Here is a 22,851-nt window from a genome sequence, read left to right on the forward strand (position 1 = left end):
GGGAAAATGTTTTTGTTGATTATGGCTTTGGCACTGAATTCTGCCCTCATTGGAGTAGTTTTATTCACAAGCCCTAATAATCAATTATTTTCTGTTCAGAATGAGAAAAGAAAACTTAGTATAAAAAGATATTCTAGGACAATAAGAAATGCTGGCAAGGATATAGAGAAACTGGAGCTCCCATACACTGCTGGGAATGGAAAGTGGTGCGGCCACTTAGGGAAATAGTTCGGCAGTCCCTCAAAAAGTTAAACGTAGAATTACCCTGTGACCCAGCAATTCCACTGCTAGGCATATACCCTAGAGGGTTGAAAACATATGTCCACATAAACACTTGTACAGGAATGTTCAAAGCAGCATTATTCATAACAGCTAAAGAGTGGCAACAACCCAAATGTTCATCAGCTAATGAATGGATAAACAAAATGTCATATATCCACGCAGTGGAATAGTATTCGGCCATAAAAAGGAGTGAAGTACTGATACATGCTACAGCACGGATGAACCTTAAGAACAGCATGTTGAAAGAAGCCAGACAGAAATGAATACCTATTTTATGATTCTTATTTTATGTGGACTTCTCTTAGGATGTCCGAAATAGGCCAATCCATAGAGACAAAGTAGGTGAGTGGTTGCCAGGGCCTGGGGAGAGCCGGGCGTGAGGAGTGGCTGCTGATGGTGTGCGGTTTCCTTTGGGGCTGATGAAGGTGTTCTGGAATTAGTGGTGATGGTTGCACAACTTTGAAACTATACTAAAAGCAGCCAGTGAATTGTATACTTTAAAAGAGTCAATTTTATGGTATGTGAATTATATCAACAAAAAAAGTTGTACAAGGGAAAAAAAAGATATAAAAGGCAATGAATATATTAAACTCTTTGACTTGTGCTCACGTCAAACAGTTGGATGACGCTAAATTTTAGTAAAACACAACAGAGCATGTAAGAGTCAAAATCATCTTCTTATACTTTTATTTGTGTACGTATCTCCTTTTAATGACTGACCAGGTTAGCAGCCGGGAAGAAAACCAACATTTTGTCTGTTCAACCCAAAATTCTGAATATGTTAAGCTTTGGTTAATCATTTAAATCAACAGCTCACTCCCTAAGAAGCTTTCAGACACTACATGAAAGCATTGCTTTCTTTTCCATATATTGTGGATTCTTTCAAGAGTCAATGACCAAAAAAAAAAAAAAAATTGTGACAACTTTCAGAACATCTCAAACTGCTGTGATTCGGTTCTTTTGTTTCTTGCTGTTTTGTCCAGAAGAAATGAGGTCAACTTAATCTGTGTTCAGATCCTTCACTCATTTTTCAAGACTTAAAAAATAAGTAAAACCTTGAAAAGTAATTTAAACTAAGAGTTTTGTGTTCTCTTTATCCCACCAGAAGTAGGCAGGTTATTTTAAAAGGTAGAAATAGTTCTAGAGCATTTTAGTTGGAGAGGGTGAGAGAATACTAGGGTTTTAATTTCCACTTGTACATCCAGTTTAAACCTATTTGCACATATCAGCTCCTTCCCCTCCTTCAGTCTTGCTGTCCTTTACTACGTAATCAGGCACCAGTGATCTGCTGACTGGAGTGGAAAGAGATACAGTTTTAATTATGATTGCCCAGTGGTGTTCAAGGGGAAGAATCAGATACAAGACCCAGTTTACATTTATATATTTTCTAGGACTCTACCTGATCTTAGTATCTGAGGACCGAGACTCTTATCACTGGAGAAGTATGTTTAAAGGCACCAGTGACATCTTCTTGTAAAGGTGGTTTAAAATAGAATGGGTGGGCCCCAAAGTGAGTACTTTTTGAGCAAGCCTTTCAAAAATGAGTTTTGATACCAGATGAAGAGAAAGAATCAGTAATTCCATATTCATTTTACGGTGTCAAAGTAGTGTAGCTATTTGGCATAATAAAGCCTTCTTTTTTAAAGCTTTCCTATACCCTGCTGTCTTTTTTTCTTTTCTTTTTTTTTCCTCCATTGTAATAATCAAACCATACATGCCGAGCAGCTTACCTAAATCAGTGGCACCAGTATTCTTGGTGGGCCATCAGCCTCGGAGCCCCATAAGCAGCTTAATCAGTTTTCAGCCTCCGTAGTAAAGCAATAGAGGCAATCAACAGCTTATCAAACTCCCTGTGGGCGGGGGCAGCCAGAGCTCCCTTCATCCATTTACTCCACAGTTCACTCTAACCTGGTTCTTTGTGCCTGGATTTAAGATCCCCAAACCTATCGTATTTAGAGGACGTTTAATTCAATTATTTTTTTCTGCCTGAGGTGGGTTAAATTGGATTTAGCTTTTGATCTGTCTACATTTAGGCTATCAGTACTGAAGGGCACCTCTGCCCCATCTTCCCTTGGTTTCAGAGTAAATTTCTGGCGTGTTTTCTGGATCGGAACTGTTGTTGCAAATAGGTAAGAAAAGGTAACACAAGAAGGGGGAAAAAATACTATTGCTTTGTGACAGAGCGTGTCAGGGGTAGCAGGAAACCCAGCCTGACTGACCCAGCTCCCAGCCCCAGCTCGGCCTGTACCATTTCAGCCTCTGTCTGGGGTCTACATCACCCTGTTTCAAGTCAGCTTCAGGAGTTTTAGAGCAAGTTGTTTCTCCCATTTGATTCCCATCCTTACTCCTAAAATAAAGGTCTCTATAAAAGCATCTCTTCTATCATATGAAATAACTATAGCAGAATGAATTTCAGTTTATAACTTTTGCAGGGAAGAGGAAGAAACTCAACCAAGTAACTGAAGAATTAATCTCAAATAATGGCAATATGAATATCCTTCCTAAAGGCCTAGATTCCTTTCTACAAGTTTCTCTCAAGTGAATTTGAGTTTTCCCATTAGCTTTTATTTAAAAAACAAAATGTAGATATCTTCCTCTCCAGAAAGAAAAAAAAGGTAAAAATTTAATAAACATGGTAAAAGGGGATTTATAATTTAAGTAAATATACAATAATCTTAAAATAATGTAGTAAACAAAACACTAATACCACCCAAATAAAGATGCTGAAAGAATTCTGGTAGCAAAAAATGTGCAACCTTTTTCTGTCTCTCTGTTTTCATTTTTATAAGTAACAATCCCAAAAGTTTCAGCAGGTAGACTCAATTCAACAAATTGGCAGATTTCAAACTCCCTTAATGCCTCTGAAATGACATTCAAGACAGTTTTTCCTCCTCTTCTTAGTATTTGAATTCACTGGCCTCTTTGCACGCACTCTCTCTACTTTTGTACACTTGGACCTGGGAAATAAATAGCACTCACTGACACTGCTTAGCAAAGGGGACTCCCTCTAGTTGTTCTGGGAGCTGTAGTCACCTGCCCACTGGCCAGTGAGTGCTCAGCGTTGCCAATTATTGGCAACATTTGTAGCTTATGCCGGTGCAGAGTCCCTAATTGTCTTTTTTTTTTCTTTTGGCTGTGTTGGGTCTTCGTTGCTGCATGCAGTCTTTCTCTAGTTGCAGCAAGCGGGGGCTACTCTTCATTGCGCTGCACGGGCTTCTCATTGCGGTGGCTTCTCTTGTTGTGGAGCATGGGCTCTAGGCGCGCGGGCTTCAGTAGTTGTGGCTCGTGGGCTCAGTAGTTGTGACTCGCGGGCTCTAGAGTGTAGGCTCAGTAGTTGTGGCGCACAGGCTTAGTTGCTCCGCGGCATGTGGGATCTTCCCGGACCAGGGCTCAAACCCATGTCCCCTGCATTGGCAGGCGGATTCTTAACCACTGCGCCCCCAGGGAAGCCCCTAACTGTCTTTTTATTTCACCAGTAAATAAGTTGCTCACTGGGTTTTCCTAGCACAGGCAAAGGTAGTAGTTGACCCCCACACAGTCATTACCTAATCAGTGGCGGCATTTTAACATGTAAGACAGAGCAAGTATCAATACTTCTCCTGTCCTAGTAGCAGGACCAAGGAAGGGCGAAGAAGATGGGGGCAGAGACTCTCCAAATCCCGGGAGCTGGGTGGGGGGGTTGAGGAGGGCACACCCGTTTGAGTTATTCATTTAAGTTTGGAATTTCAAATGAATTTCTGTTCAGCAAAGTAGATATTGTTAGAAGAACATTCAACCTATGCTCTTTGAATGTAAATCTGACAGAATATACTGGTTTTTTAAAAGGTAAAATCTTATAAACAAACTTTCAGGAGGTTTGAATGCATGGTGGTGTTTTGAAATGATAGAACAATTCCTCAGAAAGGATTTGGCAGGCAATGGCTAAGCGTATGTGAATGAATGGACTGGTGCTGGTGCGTGTTTTTAATGGGGAAATGGGGCTGCTTTCTAAGAGCTTTTTTCCCACTTGGATACTTTGAGAAGGGAAAGTAGAATAGAATTTATGTTTCGTTATTTTCAGTCTACCCAGCATTATCAGAAATTCAAGGGAAGACTTTACAACAGGAATACAATAAAAAGATATGCTCCAGTGGGACAGCAGAGACAATACTGTAACCCTCAGTGCGTTAGCTTTTTGTGTTAGTTCTCCCCTTTCCCTGTTGAGTGTGCGACAAACCTTCTCCTTACTCAGATCCCTTTGGTGCTTTTAACACTGACAAGAACGTCCCACATCTTATCAGCAGAATACATTAGTGTATGTGAGTTAGCGTTCAAGAGATCCTGGCTGCTATTAAGGAGCAAATCGGAGCCATGGTTTACTGTATCATTCCTCGGACCGTGTAAGTGATAGGAGGCTTCTTCTGAAGTTCCTTCTACTTGCTGAAAGGAACGGTCAGACTTGACTTCTAAATTGTGGCTACCTGTGCTCTTGTGACAAAAACCTAAAATGTCTATAAATGACTAACTCTTCTGGTGTTACTCACCTTTGGGACGTATGTAAGTTAAGCAGTGAATGATTCTATTTGTACCCGATCCGTGAGAAAGGGTACTGGATGATCCCAGGGGTGGGGCGGTGGGTTAGGGTGGCCCCCTCCTCACCCGCTCCCTCCACCGCTCACCACCGCACCTGCCAACACACACACACACCTCTTGTGGGACCATCTCAGGAGCTGGCTTCCCCATTGTTCACCTTCCCTGGGCCCTGAGTTTTCAAACTAGCCCCTGCCTCCAGGTTAAGGCCATTCGATTCTAGTTAATATGAAACTGAGGCATACCTCATTTTATTGCATTTTATTGCACTTTGCAGATATTGTGTTTTTCACCTATTGAAGTTTCGTGGCAACCCTGCATTGTCAGATAATGGTCAGCAGCTTTTAGAAATAAAGTACTTTTTAATTAAGGCATGTGCTTTTTGTTTGTTTGTTTTGTTTGTTTTTGTTTTTGTGGTAAGCTGGCCTCTCACTGTTGTGGCCTCTCCCACTGCGGAGCAGTGGCCTCTCCTGTTGCAGAGCACAGGCTCCGGACGCGCAGGCTCAGCGGCCATGGCTCACGGGCCCAGCCGCTCCGCGGCATGTGGGATCCTCCTGGACCGGGGCACAAACCCACGTCCCCTGCATCGGCAGGTGGACTCTCAACCACTGCGCCACCAGGGAAGCCCAAGGCATGTACTTATTTTTAGACATAATGCTTGTACACTTAATAGACTGCAATATAGTGTAAACAATTTTCATATGTACTGGGAAACCAAAAATTCATATGACTCGCTTTATGGTGATATTTGCTTTATCTCAGTGCTCTGGAGCTGAACCCACAGTATGTCTGAGGTATGCCTGTATATTACCTGAGAAGAGTAAATTATTATTTTGGCACAAATTCTTTTGTCTTATTAATAAGTTGAAAGCACAGGATAATCAACTGAGGGGAGATAGATTTCAATAGATAAGTTTTAATTATGAGAAAATGATGGAAGAGTCTGAAATTTGGAGTACTTACTAAGAGATGTGAAGTGGGAAGGGTACCAGGGGAGAGGACCCATAGCCCTCAAGAGCCTTGAAAAGCGAGGAGCAAATCAGATGCATACTGCCTTTCCAGGGGGCCTAGAACAGTCTGAACTGTTTGTTTTATGCTAAAGCAATGAACATTTATACTAAGCAACTGGGCATGTAAATGTTCAATGAATCAATGGATGGATGGATAAATACACACACATACATACAGTATCCTGAACTCATTCGCACTCTCTTCCTTTAAAAGAAAAGCAAACGAATTAATTTAACATAAGCCCTTAAACAAAATGATATTAGTAATGCTGGAATTGACATATATACGCTAATATATATAAAATAGATAACTAATGAGAACCTGCTGTGTAGCACAGGGAACTCCACTTCACCGTACAGTAGAAACTAACACAACATTGTAAAACAACTATACCCCAATGAAAAAAAAATTTTTTTAATTTAAAAAAGAGGGAGATGGGGCTTCCCTGGTGGCGCAGTGGTTGAGAGTCCGCCTGCCGATGCAGGGGACACGGGTTCGTGCCCCGGTCCGGGAAGATCCCACATGCCGTGGAGCAGCTGGACCCGTGAGCCATGGCCGCTGAGCCTGCGCGTCCGGAGTCTGTGCTCCGCAACGGGAGAGGCCACAACAGTGAGAGGCCCGCGTACCACAAAAAACAAAAACAAAAACAAAAAAAAGAGAGGGAGATGAAAAAACAAACAAAAAAAAGAAATGCTACTTTGTAAAATAATGCACAGAATTCTAAAACCAAATAAAATCTCTGCTTTTTACATATTGGAGCAACAGTGGGTTGTTCAATGTTGCAAACTTTCTGAACATTAAACCTTCTTGAACTGCTAGCTGGCTTTTCAGTTAGCTTTTTCTCTAGTCCCCCACACCCATGGAGTTCAGGAATTGTCATCCTTGTGACCTAAACATTTGTCAGAATTGGCTCCTGAAGAAACAATGCAAATTGGTGGCCCTACCATGAAGATTTTCTAGTGTGTTCTAGCTAGTGAGTACAACCACCAAAAGGTGACGTTCAAGGCATTTCGAGGCCACTTTTTAAAAACATACTTGGCTGAATACTTCTTCGAGGAAGTTCGCGAGTTATTTTCTGTGGCTCTGCCCCACCAAGCAAACACAGAATCAGAGAATGTTATTCTCTGTGGGTGCTATTCACAGAGTCAGCAGACAAAGGCTGAGCCTAAGTGGGCACCCAGCACAGCTGCCCTTTCACCGAAGAAGTAACAGGTGATGACCTTTATTCACACGAGGGCTGACGTCTTTGAATCTGCAGCCCCCAGGGACACAGTGCCTCAGTGCCCACAACCAAGTCACTGGTCCCCAGGCCTCAGGAGCCCAAGGAACTTGTATTCATAGCCTCTCAGCACCCCTGATCCCCACTCCATTGTCCACCCCGGCCTTAGCGGTCAGTTTAACTAATTAGGAGCATTTGGATTTAACCAGCAGAAAAACAAAGCGTGACAGCTCGTCTGTGTTGCTCCATGGCCAGAGCCTGTGTCCCCTGCAGCCGTCACAGCCTTCAGAAGCCCCTGAGCATAATCTGGGCCGAGATCAGAATGAGGCCTCCATTAAAACATCACTAAATCTCTGTTAGCAGCTTTCATCAGGGTCGGTGCAGCCAGTGAATGAGTTAGGAAAGAGGACCGTAAGTCATTCGGGGAACAAATCATTCCTTTTAAATAAGGGGGGTTTTAAACAGTGAATGTGGGTGTTTCAGGGTGAAGTGAAGGGACCGAAAGTTGCTCTTTGAAGGACTGGCAGGTTGGCAGCAGGGCAAATGGAAAGTCACTGTTGTCAGGAGAGCAGGTGGGAACAGTTCCTGCCTCACGGTGTTTCAGATCCCGGGGGAAGGGGAGAGGGAGAAGTGACAAGTACCAGGACTGGAGCCTGGGTCTTCTGACTCCTTCCCTGAGGCATTCAGTCCTCGGAGGCCTGCCGATCATGACTGCTGGCGTTTTGGTGATGGGGCCGATTAGCCGAGTGGGTTAATACAGATGATTAACAAGGTGGTAGCGCAGATTGTTCCTTGTGCCAGCTGGTTAGCCTTTGCCCAGAGAAAACTTTGCCTGCCTGCAGATCCAGGCCCCACCCCTGACTACAACCACACACTCAGCCCACAGATGCGGTGAAGGACTGGGGAAGGCCGACGGGGGCTGCGGCAGGAAACGTGGCTAGCCAAGGGCACAGTTCTTGCTCCTGTTGGGAAACGAGGTCAGAAAGATGACCTTGGGTGCTGAGTGTTGGATGGAGAGGCTTGTGGTCCAGGTGAGAACGAGCTCAGAGATAAGGAGTCCAGAAGCCAACCGTGAGCCCCTCGAGTATAAACAGCCTGCTAGTAGATGAAGATGCAACTATACCCCTGGATGGTGCTCGGTCAGCACTGAGATCATTTTCCCGGAGTCCACATTCCTGGCCCCCATGTCTACCTTGGCTTCCAGCCATCTGGGTTTTGTTGTTGATTTGGAGTTTGTGTTGTTGTTTCCCACGTATTAAAAAGCATTGTAATACTGACTAGGTGAGGGCCTGGTTTCAAAGACAGTTTACTTAAAGATAGAAAGTAAGGTTAGTGTCACTCTTACTAAAGGTGGAATTGCACTCTTCCCCCTGCCTGACCCCTCAGCCTGCCACCTCACACATAAATATCTTTCGATCCAAACCCTTTCTTGCCCCCTCCTGGTGACTCAAAACTAACCCATCATGTGATCAGAGAAACAAATGCCTACCATACCTTTGGTTGGTTAGTGGGGCATGGTTCTGTGTATTAGTTATCTAGTGCTGCGTAACAAATTACCCCACAACTTAGTAACCTAAAACGAAAGTAGACATTTACTGCCTCCCGTGATTTCTGTGGGTCAGGGAATTCAGGAGCAGTTTAGTTGGGCAGTGTGGGTACAGAATCTGTCAGGAGGCTGCAGTCCTGATGTTGGTTGGTCAGGACTGCATCATCTGAAGAAGCTTTGACTGGCTAGAGCATCTGCTTCCAAGGTGGGTTACTCCCCCAGCTGGCAAGTTGGTACTGATTGCTGGTGGGAGGCCTCTGCTCCTCCCCACAAGGGCCCTTCCACGAGCTGCTTAATGAGTGTCCTCATGAGATGCTGGCTGGCTTGTGAGTGACCTGGGAGAATCAAAGCCACGTGACCTCTCCTTGGAAGTCAGCATCACTTCCACGTTCTGTTCACTTGAAATAATCACTAAGTCAGGCCCACGTTTCTGGGGCGAATTAGACTCTACTTTCTGAAAGGAGGCATGTCAAAGAATGTGTGAACATATTTTAAAACCACCATGTTTTGTAATAGCATGTTGTTTTTGTATACTGTGTTACTACCTTTTTAATACCCATTTTATAGGCAAGAAAACAGATTTAGAAAAATTAGCTGGCGTACCAAAGCTACACAGCTTCTTCTCAGTGACTGAACCAAGACTGAAGCCGAGGTTTTCTGACTCCTTATCCAATGTTCTTTCTGCTGTACCCTGAGTGTATGTGTATAAAAAAAAGGCAGCCTCTTGGGTAATGGCATCTCATACTTGCCATTTTTATGGCACAGAGATACAAAGGGGAAAAAAATATTTCCGAAAAGCTCAAGAGGAGAAATACATGAAGTCAGTTACAATTCTTGTAGTTATTTCCTATATACAGTGTGAGAAACATAAGGAAGCAAAAACCCCCTTATCATACATGATACAGTCACAGGGAATAGCCTTGGGCTATTTGTTTGGGCTTGGGTGTTTAGGTACTTTTCTCTCACATTTCTTTTATTGCCCTGGTCAAACTTCCCTCATGCCACCAACAGCCAGCATGAAAGGGGCCCCAGGAGTCCTTCTGATTCTTCCTTTCTATTTGGTTCAATTCAGTAAATGCGTGTTGACTGTGCCAGGCACTGTGCAACAGAGGAGGCAAAGGTGGGTAAGTCACAGTCCCTTCCCTGCCTGAGCTCACAGTCTAGGGAGGGAGGCACACAAGCATTTTTTTTTTTTAAGTCAGGGGGAGTTGAACTCAGGGTACTCAGGAAACACATCCAACCCAGTGTGGAAGATGATATTTCACAAAGATATCCACAACAGTATCTCCCATCCCACATTCCCTTCTTATGCTGAGACTTTGACATTCTTCCTATTGAGAAGTGGCATCTTTTTTTTCTGAATTTGGGTGGGCCTGTGACCATGGAAGTGATGCTCTGTGACTTCTAAGGCTAGGTCATAAAAAGTGATACAGCTTCAACCTGCCACTCTTTGGGAATGCTCACTCTTGTAAACCAGCTACCATGTTTTAAGGAAGCCCATGCTAGCCCGTGCAGAGACCCCACAGAGAGAGGCCACATGTAGTCATTCCAGATGACAGCCATCATCAACCGCCAGACATGTGAGTAAAGATACCGCCAAATGACTCCCCACCTAGACTTCAAGTCTTTCCAGCAGAGGCTACGACGAGACTGCAGATACCATGGAGGAGAGACAAGCCGTCTCTACTGTGTCCTGAAATCCTGACCTACAGAATCTGAACATATTGACTGTTTTACACCACTAGGTTTGGGGGTAATTTGTTTTATAGCAATAGTAACTGGAACGCCCAGGAACCTGGCTGTCAGGGAAGGCTTCCGACTGGCTGTGATTCTAGATTAAGAGGTGAGGCTCTATAGGCATGAGCTAGGCAGAGGGCAATGGGATGAGGACTTCCAGGCCTTGGTAGCTTCAGACCCCTCAGTGACCTTAACCCACGGTGTTTCTGGAATGGAGGCAAGCAGGAGAAAACTCTCATTGCTGACTTGGACATTTCTGAAGAGTAATTTTCATTACTGATTTTGACAGTTCTGTCTGCATGCTTCAAGATTTTGATAGCTTGTCTCAAAACATTCATGGTATAAGTATGATGGTGTCACATCACTTTCCTCAGAAATGAAAGAGTCTGTGATGTGCCTAAAGCAGCAAAGAGTGTAGAGTTTAGAATCTTTCCATCCCACCTGCACATCTGAAGCATGAGCCCAGTTCTCTATCAAGAGAACTGCCTAGGTGTTCTCTCTATTCATTTATTCATTCAGCAGATATTTATTTAGCACATACTACATGCCCGGAGCCATGCCGGCCCTGAATTTGAGAGGGCTCATTTTCTCAGAAAAGGACTAGTGTTTCTTGATGGTTATGGTCAAAGCCCTGTATTCTGCCTGGGTGCCAAGAATTAGTAGAGGCTACCTATAATTCTGCTGCAACCTAGTGACATCCGGTGGGATTTTACCCCTTGATGTCTCATGCCAGCCATTCTCACATTTGTGGTTGGTCCACAAGGGGCCAGAGGGATTATAAGAAGGCTCTGTCTAGTCAGGTGTCGAGGGCTGATGAGGTTTCTAGCACTTTCAAAATTCATTCGCTTGGCCATCATTAAAAAGTCTACAGATAACAAATGCTGGAGGGAGTGTGGAGAAAAGAGAAGCCTCCTACACTGTTGGTGGGAATGTAAATTGGTGCAGCTACTATGGAAAACAGTGTGGAGGTTCCTCAGAAAACTAAAAATAGAATCACCATATGATCCAGCAATCCCACTCCTGAGCATATATCCAGACAAAACTAAAATTTGAAAAGATACATGCACCCCTATGTTCATAACAGCACTATTTACCATAGTCAAGACATGTGGAACCTAAAATAGGACACCAGTGAACATAGCTACAAAACAGAAACGGGCTCACAGACATAGAGAACAGACTTGTGGTTGCCAAGCGGGAGTGGGGAGGGCTGGGAAGGATCGGGCGTTTGGGATTAGCAGACACAAGCTATTACATAAAGAATGGGTAACCAACAAGGTCCTACTGTAGAGCACAGGGAACTATATTCAATATCCTTTGATAAACCATAATGGAAACGAATATGAAAAAGAATATATATATATATGTATAACTGAGTCACTTTGCTGTACAGCAGAAATTAACACAACATTGTAAATCAACTATACTTCAATAAAATTAAAAAAAGAGAGAGACAAAGTTCATTCGCCTGATGCTCTAGAGATGGAGCCAGGAAGCATGGCAGCCTCACAGGACTGCATTAGCTCGTGTATCTTAGCGAGAACTGTTGGCTGCATGTGTTAGTGGCCTGCAATTCCATCTACATTTGGAACTTGCTGCTTTTCAATAATTATCACCCCCATCTTTCTGAGGAAAAATTTTAAGGTTGACGGGGGCAGCTTTTCACATTGTTCTTTGTTTTTTATTTTAATTTCTGGCTAACTTCTAGTAAACCATCAACATACTTGCTTCTGGAATTTTAAACAAGATTCAGTCTCATTTGTGACAGCAGGAAAGATCTTTATAGCACAATAAATAAAGAAAAGGTGTAGGGTGCCTCGGTCATTCAAAAAGCTATTGAAGCATTAATAAGCCTGGACTTCCGTAGCTGGGGAGCTGGTTTCTGTCACTCAGAAGCTCGCTCTGTTCCAGAGAGCTAGTCACTCACTTATTCATCCATAAGGAGAAAGTGATCAATGTCTGTTATGTACCAGACACTTACCATGCCAAGTGCAGGGACAGGAGAGAAAAGGCACAGCACCTGCCCTCTGGGAACACCAGCTCTCCAAGTTCTGTCCTGGTACACCAGCCTAACCAAGCCAGTTCACATTTTAGAGGAGGGAAATATGGCTTCAGAACAGGGTTTTGTTGACTCTGATTCCTGCAGAGGCCAGGAAAGTGGCGCCCGTGCCCAAAGCAGGCCTGAGGTGAGACTTCAGGCCATGATGAGAAGCTGGAGAGAGCATCCGCCTCTGAAGGGGACAGCTGGTACTCAAAGCCCCAGAGCTGTCATCCCTTCCCCTTTTCCAAGAGAAGCCGGAAATTCGTATTTTTATGTGAAATTTCTCAATATTTAAACACTCTGCAGGCCAAACAAAACACAGCTACTGGTTTTGACCTCTGCTTTATAAAAGAGAATGCCTGCTTTTGTTCCGTCAAACTAATGAATGCTCAATTACGGGAAGGAATTTGGAGGTTAGTGTTAGATTGTGTTCCTCAAAAGGCTGCAGACCCCATTCCGAACCCTTGAGATGCTAACTGACAGACTTGCACAGGCTGACAGCTGGGCTCTGAAAGTGGACACACACAAGGAAACAGGCAAGCTATTCCAGGTCACTTTGCAAGGTCAGGGCAGTAATGCAAACATTCGGAAGGCTGAAGACAAAGGTCAGGTGGCAGCAAGGAAGCCCTACATTTCCTCAAGCTATTGGTTAATAAATCATATTCAAAAGGTATCACCAGATTCTCCCTCCCTGTCACTGCTTTGTGAGGTGGAAAATTAAATAGAAATCAAAACTAAGATGGCTGTCAGGAGCTTTTAGGAGACCAGCAGGCCAGTGTGAGGCCAACATGGGATGAAGTTTCTGCCTGGAGCAAAGGTCTCCAAAGGGGTGATGACACCCGACCTTGGGCATTGCAGAGGGGCTGAACGGTGCAGTGGTTATGCACTGAAGCCTTGGAGACTGGCTGCCCACATTCAGATGCTCACCCTAGACTCACTAGGTGACCTTGGGCAAGTCACTTCACTTGGTGCCTCGAGAAGCACTTCATTTCTGAAGTGGGGATAATAATAGTACCTGCCCCAAAATGTGTTTATGAGGCTTAGAAGAGTTAGCATGTATGACACTTAGAACTCTGCTTAACACGTAAGGCTTAGGAGATAGGAGCTGTACCAGTGGTACAAGTACTGGTATAGTGTTGCTAGGAGATGTGGACTTTTATAAATGGCTCCCTGTAGCTTTCTTCAGTGGCACCAAGACTCTGCATCTGTGGACACTAGACTGCAGTTATCACCACAGAAGTAATGCTGGCTACACCCCAGTTCTGCCTCTCAGATTCTGCAATGGTGTCTAGACCACAGGATCCTGCTGCAGCAACAGTTGCACAGTCACCATACGGAACAGCACCTTGACAGGGAAAGCTTCCTCCTGCCTCCAGGGTGCTCCTAGACCAGACGTCCCCAGTGACCCCACAGGGGAATTGCACCTCGAGAGCCCCCTGCCCCACACCTTCTCCCCCGGCAACAAGATCTCCCTAGGGCTCTGCTAGAACAAGTCAGGTATTACCCTCCCAGCCTCGCCACCTTTGTTAGTCTTGCTGAGAGACCTTCAGAGCTTGAACCAGAAGGTGGGTTTTGGCTTCCAAGTAAAGGTAGGCACATTCGGCACCTGTCTCTGAAGAATGCATGCCCTTTTGGTGGGCTGCGCACAGATGTCTTTTCAGTTTTAACAAAAAGCATTCTGTAAGTTTTATAGAACCATAGAATACCTATTTTGTGTGCTAAAAAAAAATACTAAGTCCACGCTATTTCTGCAACTATAAAAGGGAGGAGCTTCCCAGACTGAAATGTTGGCAGAAACAAAGAGAACCCATGTTCCTTCCCACCTGCAATTATAATTTTACTAGCTTGTAAAGCACACACAGATTTGCAGTACATTCTTCCCTTGCAGTTGGGGAGAGGCCCTGCTGCGAGTGTAATTGGCTTTCTAGCTTCCTTTAATGTTGAGGTGGAAGGGAGCTGGACTGAAGGGCCTTTACTCTTAGAATTAACTGCTGTTGAATTGTGTTAAAATCCCACTCGTCTCCCTGAATCCATGTGTTCCATTAAGTCTTCGTCAGGAGTGTAAACACAGCTTACCTCTGAAAATATTTCCATCCCTATCACTTCTCACAGCTTATAAAAGCCAAGTTTCTTTTTTTAAAAAAAAAAACAACAATGCATTTTTAACTTAACCCTCATAGGGATTATTCTCAACCCTGTTAACCCGTGTGGTTAAAGCTATATGGCATCTTTATTTTTTTAATTTATTTTATTTTTGGCTATGTTGGGTCTTTGTTGCCGTGCACGGGCTTTCTCTATTTGCAGCGAGCAGGGGCTACTCTTCTTTTTGGTGCGCGGGTTTCTCATTGCGGTGGCTTCTCTTGTTGCGGAGCACCGGCTCTAAGTGCCAGGGGCTTCAGTAGTTGCAGTACACGGCTCAGTAGTTGTGGCTCGTGGCTCTAGAGCTCAGGCTCCGTAGTTGTGGCGCACAGGCTTAGTTGCTCCACAGCATGTGGGATCTTCCCGGACCAGGGCTCGAACCCATGTCCCCTGCATTGGCAGGTGGATTCTTAACCACTGAGCCACCAGGGAAGCCTATATGGCATCTTTAAATGACAATTTCATACGGTATATCCAACTTTGGACCACTTTCTTCTCTGGCTTTGGCTCCTCTGTTCCCAAGAGGAGAATCACAAGTGCATTTGGATAAAAACTGCCTTTATCACCTCACTTCTTGGGTCCTGAGTTTCCTCATTTGTGATGTGAAAAGGTTGAATTAAGCAATTTTTAAAGCCCTTTCTAGCTCTAGGACTCTGGTTCCATGATTATAGAATCCTTGAGAAGCGATTAAGTTGTGGAAGCCACTCTACCTGTATCTACTTTCTGGGGTTTCCCAGCCAGTTTGCATAAAGCAGCCAAGCTCTGGGCACAGCCAGGAACCTGGGAGGAGAGCCAGATCTTAGCCCCTTCAGTTCTAAGTGACAAATGCAAGGTTTCCATTTGCCAAAGGTCAGCTGGTATTTCAACTTGTCATTAAATAGAACTTTGAAACGTTTTCACAAATACAACCTAAAAGACAGCTTACAAAAACAAGTCAAATATTACTGATTTCCTATATTCCTTAAACACAAATTGTCTTTGTAATACCTTACACTCCAGTGGCAGTTCGAAACAATGCCCAGCACACAAAAGTTGGCCAATAAAAACATGCGGAAGAGAATATGCCATTTAGTGAGTTTGTTACTAAGATGGGCAGCGTCACTCAGGTTATCTGGTGAACGGTGGGTTGATTTTCTCGGTGCTAACAGCAGAGATCCCACTGCAGCTCAGACAATAAAAGGATAGAGCAGGGCTTCCCTGGTGGTGCAGTGGTTAAGACTCCATGCTCCCAATGCAGGGGGCCCGGGTTCGATCCCTGATCAGGGAACTTGATCCCTCATGCATGCAGCAACTAAGTGTTCATATGCTGCAACTGAGGAGCTGGTGAGCCGCAACTAAGGAGCCCACCTGCCGCAACTAAGACCCAGCGCAACCAAATAAATAAATAAATATTAAAAAAAAAAAAAGTTGGGGCATTAATAATGGAAGGTGTAGACCTGATGAGAAAAGGAAATCCAGGGAAGGATACTGTGAATGGATTCTTGGCTGGAGGAGAGGTCAAGGGTGCAGAGAAAGTCTAGGCAATGGTGGGTAATAAAACTGCTGATTGGAGTTTCACCTTTTTCTCCTTTCTCTGCCTGCTGCCTGCTGGGAGTAGGGACTCATCATCCTACAGGCAGGTAGAAGGGGCTAGAAAGGGCCAGGATTCTCAGCCTGCGGGCTTCACCCCCGGAGTGGTTAAGGCACAGTCTCACTGAAGGCCAGGGGCCTGCTCACTCCACTCTCACGTCATAGCACTTAGTCAAGGAGAAAGAGAAAGGAACATTCAGGAAACCTACTACCCAAGGTAACAATAGTAGTCTATCCCTTACCAAGTCACATCCTATCTCTGGCACTTAAAATCTTGTCTGTAAGATGAGAAGGTTGTACTAATAATTAGATTAACAATGGCTACTTTTTATTATATGCTCAAGAAATGTTAGTTACTTGTATTATTGAGTGCTTACTTTAGGCCAGATCTTGTTTGAAATCTACGTGGATTATCTCATTTAATCCTCACAACAGCCCTAAAAGACGGGACAATTATCATCCACCTTTTGCCAGTGGAATGAACTTGCCCAAAGTCATCTAGCTAAAGTGGAGGAGCCAGGACCCAGGCTCTCCTGTTCTAGCACGTACTCTTTTGCTTTTTCAATTTTGTATGAAATTTTTCAGACTTATCAAAACATAAATAACAACTACTACCTGCTGATTACCGCTGTAACTGTAGGTATTCCCTTTGCCAGTGGGCATGCACTCCGAGCTGCTACACTGTACCGTCTGCTTCCAGCACTGACGTTCTCTATTTCTAGAGGCAAACTGGTAGCAAGATCCACCTGGCAGCAAGGCCCAGCCCCACCATTGCTAAAGCCCCACCAAGTCTTTCACTGGGTGGAGGGAGGGAATACTATGGCAAAGAGGGAACCAGAACAGGGTTCCCATGAACCCGTCGCTGGCCAGAGAGCCAACACATGGCACGAATCCCAGAGCCCAGGACACTTGGTGTAGCCAGTGTGATCACAGCAGTCAGGCCCAGCCCCCCACCCAGTTCCCCTACACAGGCCATAGCCCCTAAAATTTTTTTTTTTTTTTTTTTCTGCTGTACGCGGTCCTCTCACTGCTGTGGCCTCTCCCGTTGCGGAGCACAGGCTCCAGACGCGCAGGCTCAGCGGCCATGGCTCACGGGCCCAGCCACTCCGCGGCATGTGGGATCTTCCCGGACCGGGGCACGAACCCGTGTCCCCTGCATCGGCAGGCGGACTCTCAACCACTGCGCCACCAGGGAAGCCCCTAGTCCCTAAAATTTTTACAGATCCGTTTTGAACACTGGCATGGTGGTCGAAACGGAATTTCCAATTCTATCCAACCCATTGACCTGTAGTTGTCAAAAACAGCAAATTTCTAGAATAAAGAACTGGATAACCCACTGAATATATTAACTTATAGTCCAAAAAGGAATGCAGGCTAAATACATATGGATTTGTGACGCTATGAATTCACTTTTTGTGTTTCAAAAGTTTGGAGTTAACAGATTCTACATTCGTAGCTACGGCTGACCTGTGTCCACGTGTGTTTTTGTATTTACAGCTAGTCTGATTCCAAAAAGGACTTTTGTGGTAGAGCTTTTCTCTCTCCTCTTGTGTGTGTGTGTGTGTGTGTGTGTGTGTTTTCATAACTGTGACTAATTTTAATTCCCATCCCTTTCCATTGGTTTGAATCATTGGCATATACACTTATCAAAGATGATTCTTTGCTGCTCGGGATCCTGCATGCTTGGAGTTCTGCTAGCATCCCTCCCACAGAATGTGGTTAGGAAACCCAACTCTTCTAGAATTGCCTTTAGCCTAAAGGTTCCCCCCAGCTACTGGAAAGACAGAGAGCAAAAATCTCTGATGCAGCTGACATTTTAGGTGTGTATATAATTTACCAAATTGTTGGCCACTCAGCTCTTAGTCAGTGGTCACAAAAGGAATTAGCAGCCCTCCCCTGCTATCCCAAAACCCGAAGAAGGAAGGGTGTTACTTGGCTTTGGCACAGGCCTGCTGGCACAGTGTCAGACAGCAGCACAATGGTACATTTTGGCCGCAGAAGACTTTGGGGTGGCAGAAAGGGCCAACATAGTTGTGGCATAAGTTGGCCAAGATATTAAGCAGATCTGAGTTTAATTTAATGTAGAGATAACAACTCTTTTTTTGTTTTCCAGCTGGCTGCTGCTTTCTCTGTCTCCATGGGACCAAAGATTTCAGCCAGGAGTTAGTTCATAAGGGCATTAAAGTCCTTTCAAAGTGAGACATGTAATGGTCTTTACACAAGCTTTCACATTTGGCTGGGCAAGATGGAGTAAGGATAAAAAGGCACATGAGGATCTGGGGGAAGCTGAAAATGGATCTTGAGGCTTGAATTCCTCCTATGCGTTTGCTTAAGCCACATTGCCTGAGCTTAGAATAGAGAGGCAGGCAGTCTGTCTCCTTGGGATAAGGAAGGATTTGGAACTCAGCGACTCTGAGGTCTTGGCCCCTACTGTGTTTTCTGGTTTGTTTTGTTAGCAGGAGCAAGTTATTCTAGTTTCTTGCTTCTGGGGTTTTCTTCTGCACACTTATAAGCTGAGTCTCCACCCCACTGATGGCAATGGGGTGGATGGAATGGGATAATGAAAGGGGTGGAGAGAGAAGTTGATTCAGCTGCTTAGGATGAGGGAGGCAAAGAAACTTCAAACCTCGGAGCTAGCATCTGAGTCCATCGAGGGTGGGGAGGGAAGGGGCACCACAAGGACTGAAGTCCTCCCAATACGGGAGAGAAGCTGGTCTTTGAGACACTGCTGTGGCCGGCACACCAGCTCATTGTCTGAATGGTGATCTTATTAACCATGAAATGGTTAAGCTGTAGTATTCATAGTGTTCAGAAAAGTAATCCATGAAGTATAACTGATCAAAAGTGATATACCTAAAAATGTTAGAATGGTAAATTTTATGCTACATATATTTACAATAATAATAATAATGATGAATACTCTTAAATACTTAAGATTTAAATACTTAAATACTCTTAAATGATCATGAGCTTCTCGGGAAAGTACTCCTTGACTATATTTTACAACCTTTCATGTATTTGTTAACTGCTAGGTACTGTGATGCAGTGAATTAAAAATGCACTTAAGATGAGATACACGTGCTGGTGGGCAGTGTGCTGAAAGAGTCCTCTGAACTGGGAGGAGAGATGCTTTTAGGAGGAAGGACCAACCCCTCACATCCAGGATCCAGAGGGGCTGGCCCAGTGGGGTGTCCTCAGTTCCCAGGCTGGGAGCAGAAAAGGTGCTTTGATGATTCTTGCCAAAACTGCTTTGCATTCCCAAAATAAAATGTCACCTGAGTTGCTTGGTTCTTAGGCCTGTTCACAAGAGCTTTTTAAAACAATCCAAAAGTGAAAGAGTCAACGTTGAATGCAAGTCTTTATCTTATCCGTCCTGCTACTAAGAACAGTGCCTGGGCAAGAGGAAGTGCCCAATAAACGTGGGTGAATGAATGAATCAGCTGTTAGAAGAGGAAGACAGGAATGAGAATGAACTCGAGAGGGGCTGTGCACTGCTACAAGCCCTGTTGTTGCATAGTGAGCATTTGTGAACTGAAGTCCCCACCAACATTTATCTTTTGTTTTTCTCTTTAGTACTATGTGGTCCTGAGTTCAAACACCTGACTTCCCAGTAAACCTTTAAATATTCATGGTCTGTCGTGTGGCTCCAGCATGCCCTCTGAAAGGCAGTCTAGCACAGTCCTTGAGGGTATGGAGTCTGGAGCCAGACAGCCTGGGTTTGCATCTTAGCTGCACTCCTTCCAGCTGTGTGATCTTGAGCAAGTCACCTTAAACTGTTATGCCTCAGTTTCCTTACCTGTAAAATGGGGATGATTAAAGTACCTACCTCACAAGATGGTGAAGTTAAGCGAGTTACAAATACATAAAGTACTTGGAAGAATGCCTGACATATAGTGAATGCTCCGTGAATGCTGCTCTTGAAAGTCCCTCACCGTAGTATTGACAAGATGCAGCTGATTTACAACACTAATGAGGCTTTAGCATGCACCCTGTGACCACAGGTGCTTCCTTTCTCTGTGCCTTTTATTCTGACTAGCAGTTCTAGCTATCCGTGAATAGGAAGAACACCTTAACTGACATTAGAAACTCTGAAATGTTACAAAGGGGATTCCCTCCCTGGACAATTTGACATTTATTTCACATCCTAATTCTACCTCTACTACCAATCTTTTGTAGTTTAGACGGCTTCAATTTCTCCATCTCTGACATAGATAATAATTTACCTTACATGACTCATAAGGAAACTAATAAAATATATATTGAAATTTTATCAAAGTACCTTAGCAAATTATTAAGTGTAATGAAGATGTTTTCAAATGGCCCAGCACTAATACTGGCATTTTAAAAAATACATTGAAAACAGTAGTTGACTTGTTAATAACCATACCCTTTAAAAGCAATATTATAAAGCTAAGTAGTGATACCCCAATAGAAGAAGCAAAAAAAGGTAATATGCAGCCATCTTGATACAGAGCAGAAATTCAAAATCAGAGTTTGGTAGGGTGATATTGCTGGGGACATTGCACTTAATGATGGCCTTTGCTACTATCAGGTCTTATAGCATATTCTTTAGTAGTAAGTTACTATATATGTAAGTGTGCACAAATATATATGCAAATATATAGCATACACAGTCATGTATTTAAGGAAATGGTCTCTTCTCCATAATCTGAAGATTCCTGGTAACTCCATTTTAATTTAATAACATACATTCTCACTTGATCTCAACCACCTGCTTCCTAGGATGCCCTATAATTTACACTGTTGACATTACCTTGTGACAGGAATTACGAGCACTACAGCCAGCTTGGGATTCTTAAAAAATGAATGAAAAATAAAGAGGAAAAAGCAATAAGCGTGAATGGGGAGGGGCTGGAGGTGGCAGGAGGAGGAGAGGAGGGCAGCTTGGCCCAGGAGTGGCATTGGAAGTGGGAAAGGAGAGGGAGCTGGCTGCCTCGGGACGTGTTATTTTTCCTGTGGCTTCTTGCTCCTCTCCACCCCCACTTCTTCCAGTCTGAGCTTCGAGTACAGTTGAATTTTCACCGCAGAACTTGGCTGGGTCTCCTCAGGGACTTTCTCTTTCCCATCTTTCCATAAATTATAGGTTTGCACATGAGAGCAGAACAGATGATTCCCATTATCTCTTGGGTTGGGTTAGGATTTTTTTTTTTTAAACCTCCTGCCCACTCTTAAATGTGTATCCTAGTTCAGGGAGGTGGAATTTTTATTAACAGTGGCCCATCCACCAACGAATTACTCCCCTCTTCCTTAATAGGATGGTTTTAATCTGGTTTCCTTGACCAGTGTGACTGTGATCATTTTCCTTGGCCTTTAAATACTCTCAGGAAGTCATTGCTCCAGGAGAACAGGGCCTGTCGGAGTTGTTCACCCATAACCCCAGCACCTGGAACCGTGCCCAGCATCCTGCAGACTCCCCATGAATGTATATGTATTTTGGTGGTAGCGTGACACTATTACGCTTTCATAAATGACCCATCAGATCATTGTAAAGGAATTGGACAGATCCAAAAGAGTTAATTTACCCCAGAGCATAGAGGTCATTTATAGGTAGGGTGTAAGGCTCACTAAAAGCTAGAGCCACTGTAAGCAGTTAAGGTTTATTGAGCTCCAGCCCTGGGCACTCTTTTTCATTAGATACCCAGAGCAGACGCAAACTCAGTAAAGAAAGGGGAAGGGAGAGGGAGGGGATATGGAGATATATGTATACTTATAGCTGATTCACTTTGTTGTACTTCAGAAACTAACACAACATTGTAAAGCAATTATACTCCAATAAAGATATTTTAAAACATAAATAAAAAGAAAGGGGAAGGGAGTTTACTGCCTTGCATCTGAGCTCATTCTGCTCTTTTTTGGTACAGTACTCAAGCTAAGCCTTCTAAAAGAAGTAAGTGCTAGGGAAAAGGTGCAAAGGAAAATGAAAAGATGTGACCTAATTCCACTTCCAGAATTTGGAACATTCTATTACTTATAGACATAAGAGTAGAGTGAAGGAATATTCCAAAAAAATGTCCTTGACTCTATGGGAGGAGGAAGAGAAGTAGGAAAGGACAGATAACATTTTTTTTAAGAAAGAATAATGTTTCATGCTGAATTCACTAGTAAAGTTGGGAGACCTGCCTGAAAGAGCAAGGAAAATGAGGATGATAACTTGGTCTCATCAGAAGAGAAGCCTAGCAATGAAGAGGGCTGTAGAGAAAAGGGAGGCAAGTTATAAATGGGGGATCATGACAGCAAAAAAGGAAAAGCTGAAATGTTCAACTTGAGACACTAGAGGAAGAAAACAGCCAAAGTTGAGTGGAGAGGAAGAGGAAGAAAAAGAGATGTTACCAAGAAGCATGTTGTTGCGATGGAAGAAACTTCCCTACATTGAATGGACAGAGACTGGAGAAGATATTCTTAAATCCAGATCCTTTGAATGAGGCCGCCATCAAGTAGACCCATTAGAGGGTCTAGAGATTACTATAAATTTTCAATTTGACCTTATCTTGTAGTTTAATAAACTAAATATGTACTTGTCCACTATCTCTTGCCCTAACCTTGACCAAGATCTACTATATTAATACCCTCTCTTTCTACTTGACTGCCCTGGCAGCGCTGTTGTTCTCACTGTACTAAATATAGTTCCAGGGACAAAAGGGATGAGACACATGAAAGGCAACAGCTTAAGATATGTTAATATATGTCTTTCTTGTTCAAGACCAACTAATCCATCTC

At 43.8% G+C, this 22,851-nt stretch overlaps 1 protein-coding gene across 2 annotated transcripts in view; it reads left to right on the forward strand.

The window, feature by feature from the left end:
• PLEKHM3 (pleckstrin homology domain containing M3) overlaps positions 1–22,851 on the forward strand; it is a 187,623-nt gene that overhangs the window by 100,880 nt on the left and 63,892 nt on the right. The gene's annotated exons all lie outside the window — the stretch shown is intronic.

The sequence above is a fragment of the Globicephala melas genome, chromosome 7, assembly GCF_963455315.2.
Source record: "Globicephala melas chromosome 7, mGloMel1.2, whole genome shotgun sequence".
NCBI lineage: Eukaryota > Metazoa > Chordata > Mammalia > Artiodactyla > Delphinidae > Globicephala > Globicephala melas.